This window comes from Chrysemys picta, unplaced genomic scaffold (assembly GCF_011386835.1).
Source record: "Chrysemys picta bellii isolate R12L10 unplaced genomic scaffold, ASM1138683v2 scaf1020, whole genome shotgun sequence".
Lineage (NCBI taxonomy): Eukaryota > Metazoa > Chordata > Testudines > Emydidae > Chrysemys > Chrysemys picta.
In genome coordinates, this window is record NW_027053727.1 from 17,501 (window position 1) to 23,035 (window position 5,535).

At 70.2% G+C, this 5,535-nt stretch overlaps 1 non-coding gene across 1 annotated transcript; it reads right to left on the reverse strand.

Annotated features, from left to right (window-relative positions):
* Window positions 1-2,878: 2,878 nt before the first annotated feature.
* Window positions 2,879-2,997, reverse strand: LOC135979590 (5S ribosomal RNA). The gene has a single exon (XR_010596869.1). It is a non-coding gene; the product is annotated as a 5S ribosomal RNA (ribosomal RNA).
* Between the last annotated feature and the right edge of the window lie 2,538 nt (window positions 2,998-5,535).

The following is a 5,535-nucleotide window of genomic DNA, read 5'->3' on the forward strand; positions in this document are numbered from 1 at the left end:
CCCAGGCAGTCCGGGAGAGGCTTAAGAGTCATCCCCCGACAGTGTGGGTGTGGGTGTGGGCGGGGGGGAGGCTTAGCAGTCGTCCCCAGGGCGGTCCGGGGGTGGGGGGAGGCCTCAGAGTCGTCCCTCCGAGAGCCGTGTCGGCGGCGGTGGCGGGTGTCAGGCTTTACATCCAGCCTCCGGAGGGTGAGCGTCCTCGGACGCGATGCAGCCGCCGCAGAGAGGCAGCCTCCGAGGCAGGGAGCGGAGCACCGAGGCTGGGGAGTGGGGAGCAGGAGCCGGGGGGGGGGAGGTGGGGGGCGTTCAGGACAACAGGTCAACCCCCGGGAAGCGGCTGTCAAATGTTCAAAGTCCCCACTCGGCCACCAGGTCAAGCCCCGGGAAGCGGCTGTAAAATGTTCAAAGTCCCCCCCGGGACAACAGGTCAAGCCCTGGGAGGCGGCTGTCAAATGTTCAAAGTCCCCACCGGGACAACAGGTCAAGCCCTGGGAGGCGGCTGTCAAATGTTCAAAGTCCCCACCGGGACAACAGGTCAACCCCCGGGAAGCGGCTGTCAAATTTTCAAAGTCCCCGTTCGGCCACCAGGTCAACCCGCTGAATCTACTGGGTTGACCTGGCGGCCGGTTTGCTTTCCGGCCACCAGGTCAACCCATTGGATTCGACGGGTTGACCTGGCGACCGGTTTGCTTTCCGGCCACCAGGTCAACCCATTGGATTCGACGGGTTGACCTGGTGGCCGGTTTGCTTTCCGGACCGGATGTCACCCCACTCCCAGGGCAGCGCGGCAGTGGTGCTGAGGACCGCAGAGGGGGGGCTTAATAGTCGAGAGGGAGCAGGTCCGGGGGAGGCTTAATAGTCGTCCCCCGAGGACTCCGGGGGCCAGGCTTAATAGTCGTCCCCCCCCCCCCCCCCCCCGGGCGCTCCAGGGGGGAAAGCTTAATAGTCCTCCCCCGAGGACTCCGGGGGCAGGCTTAACAGTCGTCCGCCCCGGGCGCTCCAGCGGGAAAGCTTAATAGTCCTCCCCTGACAGTGTGTGTGTGTGTGGGAGGGAGGCTTAGCAGTCTTGCCCCGGGTGGTCCGGTGGGGGAGGCTTAGCAGTCATCCCCCGAGGACTCCGGGGGCAGGCTTAATAGTGGTTCCAGGGGAGGCTTAATAGTCTTCCCCCGGGCAGTCCGGGAGAGGCTTAATCGTCATCCCCCGACAGTGTGTGTGTGTGTGTGTGGGGGGGAGGCTTAGCAGTCTTCCCCCAGGCTGGGTGGGGGCCTGGCGGGAGGCGTCGCAGTCTTCCCCCGGGCGGTCCGGTGGGGGAGGCTTAGCAGTCGTCCCCAGGGCGGTCCGGGGGTGGGGTGGGGTGGGGGGCCTCACAGTCGTCCCTCGGAGAGCCGGGTCGGCGGCAGTGGTGGGTTTACGTCCAGCCTCCGGAGGGTGCGCGTCCTCGGAGGCGATGCAGGCGCCGCAGAGAGGCAGCCTCCGAGGCAGGGAGCGGAGCACCGAGGCTGGGGAGAGGGGAGCAGGAGCCGGGGGCTGGGGGTGGGGGTGGGGGGCGTTCAGGACAACCGGTCAAGCCCCGGGAAGCAGCTGTCAAATGTTCCAAGTCCCCACTCGGCCACCAGGTCCACCCCAGTCTAGCAATGGGGTTGACCTGGCTGACGGCCGGTTAGTATCAAGGTAAACTCACCGTCGTCCACAGGAGGGCAGCTCTCAGGCCGGCCGGCTGCGGCTGACTCTGGGGCGGCGCCCGGTCCCGGCAGCGAGGGGCGGGGGGCGCGGAGCGAGACGGGGCTAACCGGGGGGGGGGGGCGCCTCCTGCGACTTTGGGGGCCGCGGGTCGTCAGTGGCGTGCAGGCCGGGCCTCTCCCGGGGGATTCGGGGGGGCGGTCCTGCGGGCCGGGCGCAGGGGGCTCGGGCGAGCCCGGGCCGGTCCGCCCCGGGGCCGGGGTCTCCGCCTGCGGCTCAGGGGGGCGCGGGTCGTCGGGGGAGGAAGCCCGGGGGAGCTGCACACCGGCCCGCCAGGCCAGGCCTGGCCTGGATGGCCGCGGGGGGATTCGGGGCGGTCCCGCGGGCCGGGGGCCGGGCGCAGGGGAGGCGGGGGGTCCGAGCGAGTCCGTCCCGGGCCCGGGGCCTCCCCCTGCGGCTTTGGGGTCCGTGGGTCCCCGCTGGCGGAAGCCACTGGGAGCTGGACACCCGCCGTCCGTCCCGCCTGGCCAGGCCTGGCCTGGGTGGCCGCGGGGGGATTCGGGGCGGTCCCGCGGGCCGGCGGCCGGGCGCAGGGGAGGCGGGGGGTCCGAGCGAGTCGGTCCCGGGCCTGGGGTCTCCCCCTGCGGCTTTGGGGTCCGTGGGTCCCCGCTGGAGGAAGCCGCTGGGCGCTGGACACCCGCCGTCCGTCCCGCCTGGCCAGGCCTGGCCTGGGTGGCCGCGGGGGGATTCGGGGCGGTCCCGCGGGCCGGCGGCGGCCGGGCGCAGGGGGTCCGAGCGAGTCCGTCCCAGGCCCGGGGCCTCCCCCTGCGGCTTTGGGGTCCGTGGGTCCCCGCTGGAGGAAGCCGCTGGGCGCTGGACACCCGCCGTCCGTCCCGCCTGGCCAGGCCTGGCCTGGGTGGCCGCGGGGGGGGATTCGGGGCGGACCTGCGGGCCGGCGGCCGGGAGGGTCCGGGCCAGTCCGCCCCATGCCCGGCGTCTCCCCCAGCGGCTTCGGTGGCCCCGGGGGGGGTCCTCCGCGGAGGAAGCCGGGTGGGTGGGGAGCCGGACCCCAGGCGCCCAGACCCGTGACCTGCGGCCGCGACCTCCGACTCGGCAGGAGCGACGAGGGGCTTTCCGGCCCGTCCCCCCCTCTCCTTCCCCCCCAGAAAAGGAGAGAGAGCTGACTCGGACCGGGAAAAGCTGCCTACGGCACCTGGGATTCCCAGGCGGTCACCCATCCAAGTACTAGCCAGGCCCGGGACGGTTTACCTTCCGAGATCGGACGGGATCGGGGGCGTTCGGTCCGGTATGGCCGTAGGCACCCGGCCCCGCGCCTCCTCGCCCGCTTTCCCCTGCCGACGCCCGGGCCTGCCGCACGGTGAGCCCCGGTCGGACTGCCCCCCCCCCTGCGGCAGGGCCCCCGTCTCTCGCGGGCCCGGTCCTTTTTTCCTTTTCGAGCTCCGGGGCCCGGGCTGGCCGCCAGAGCCCCTCCGCCCGCCCTCCCCGGCGTCGGGGAAAATACTGTCCCGGACTTCCAGTGCGCCCGATCCTGTCAGCCGGGGGGTGGGGAGGGGCAGTCCCTCGCTGCGGCCGGGGAGGGTGAGCCCAGGGCGGCTTGCCTGCCGTGCGAGGCCCCTCTCGGCCACCAGGTCAACCCCCGAGTCGAAAGGGCTGAAAAATTTTCAGAGTCCCCTCCCGGGCACCAGGTCAACCCGTGGAATCGGACGGGTTCACCTGCTGGCCGGTTCGCTTCCCGGCCACCAGGTCAACCCCTAGGTTGCCGACCGGCCTACCCAGTGGCCGGTTTGCTTTCCGGCCACCAGGTCAACCCCTAGGGGTTTTAACGGGGGCACGCCCGGTGGCCTCTTTCCCGTCCGGTCACCAGGTCAACCCGGATCTCCCTCCTTCCCTGGGCGTCCCCTCCTCGGAGGCGTCAGGTTCCATTTCCCCCCCCCCCCCCCAGACTTCCAGGGGCCCGATCCAGTCGGCCGGGAGGCAGTCCCTCGCTGCGGCCGGGGAGGGTGAGCCCAGGGCGGCCTGGTCCATGTCTCTAGTGGGCCCGATCCTTTTTTTTTTTTTCGAGCTCCGGGGCCAGGCCCGCCCGGGCAGCCCTCCTCGGAGGCGTGGGGCGATTCCCCCCCCCCCCCCAGACTTCCAGGGGCCCGATCCTGTCGGCCGGGAGGCAGTCCCTCGCTGCGGCCGGGGAGGGTCAGCCCAGGGCGGCTTGCCTGCCGTGCGAGTCCCCTCTCGGCCACCAGGTCAACCGCGAGTCGAAAGGGCTGAAAAATTTTCAGAGTCCCCTCCCGGGCACCAGGTCAACCCGTGGAATCGAACGGGTTCACCTGCTGGCCGGTTCGCTTCCCGGCCACCAGGTCAACCCGTGGAATCGGACGGGTTCACCGGCTGGCCGGTTCGCTTTCCCGGCCACCAGGTCAACCCCTAGGTTTTAAGGGGGGGACGCCCGGTGGCCTCTTTCCCGTCCGGTCACCAGGTCAACCCGGATCTCCCTCCTTCCCTGGGCGCCCCCTCCTCGGAGGCGTCAGGTTCCATTCTTTTTTCCAGACTTCCAGGGGCCCGATCCAGTCGGCCGGGTGGCAGTCCCTCGCTGCGGCCGGGAGGGTGAGCCCAGGGCGGCTTGCCTGCCGTGCGAGTCCCCTCTCGGCCACCAGGTCAACCCCGAGTCGAAAGGGCTGAAAAATTTTCAGAGTCCCCTCCCGGGGCACCAGGTCAACCCGTGGAATCGAACGGGTTCACCTGCTGGCCGGTTCGCTTCCCCGGCCACCAGGTCAACCCGTGGAATCGGACGGGTTCACCGGCTGGCCGGTTCGCTTTCCGGCCACCAGGTCAACCCCTAGGTTTTAAGGGGGGGGGGACGCCCGGTGGCCTCTTTCCCGTCCGGTCAGCAGGTCAACCCGGATCTCCCTCCTTCCCTGGGTGCCCCCTCCTCGGAGGCGTCAGGTTCCATTCTTTTTTCCAGACTTCCAGGGGCCCGATCCAGTCGGCCGGGTGGCAGTCCCTCGCTGCGGCCGGGGAGGGTGAGCCCAGGGCGGCTTGCCTGCCGTGCGAGTCCCCTCTCGGCCACCAGGTCAACCCCGAGTCGAAAGGGCTGAAAATTTTCAGAGTCCCCTCCCGGGCACCAGGTCAACCCGTGGAATCGAACGGGTTCACCTGCTGGCCGGTTCGCTTCCCGGGCACCAGGTCAACCCGTGGAATCGAACGGGTTCACCTGCTGGCCGGTTCGCTTCCCGGGCACCAGGTCAACCCGTGGAATCGAACGGGTTCACCTGCTGGCCGGTTCGCTTCCCGGGCACCAGGTCAACCCGTGGAATCGAACGGGTTCACCTGCTGGCCGGTTCGCTTTCCGGCCACCAGGTCAACCCCTAGGTTTTAAGGGGGGGGGGGACGCCCGGTGGCCTCTTTCCCGTCCGGTCAGCAGGTCAACCCGGATCTCCCTCCTTCCCTGGGCGCCCCCCTCCTCGGAGGCGTCAGGTTCCATTCTTTTTTCCAGACTTCCAGGGGCCCGATCCAGTCGACCGGGAGGCAGTCCCTCGCTGCGGCCGGGGAGGGTGAGCCCAGGGCGGCTTGCCTGCCGTGCGAGTCCCCTCTCGGCCACCAGGTCAACCCCGAGTCGAAAGGGCTGAAAAATTTTCAGAGTCCCCTCCCGGGCACCAGGTCAACCCGTGGAATCGAACGGGTTCACCTGCTGGCCGGTTCGCTTCCCGGGCACCAGGTCAACCCGTGGAATCGAACGGGTTCACCTGCTGGCCGGTTCGCTTCCCCGGGCACCAGGTCAACCCGTGGAATCGAACGGGTTCACCTGCTGGCCGGTTCGCTTTCCGGCCACCAGGTCAACCCCTA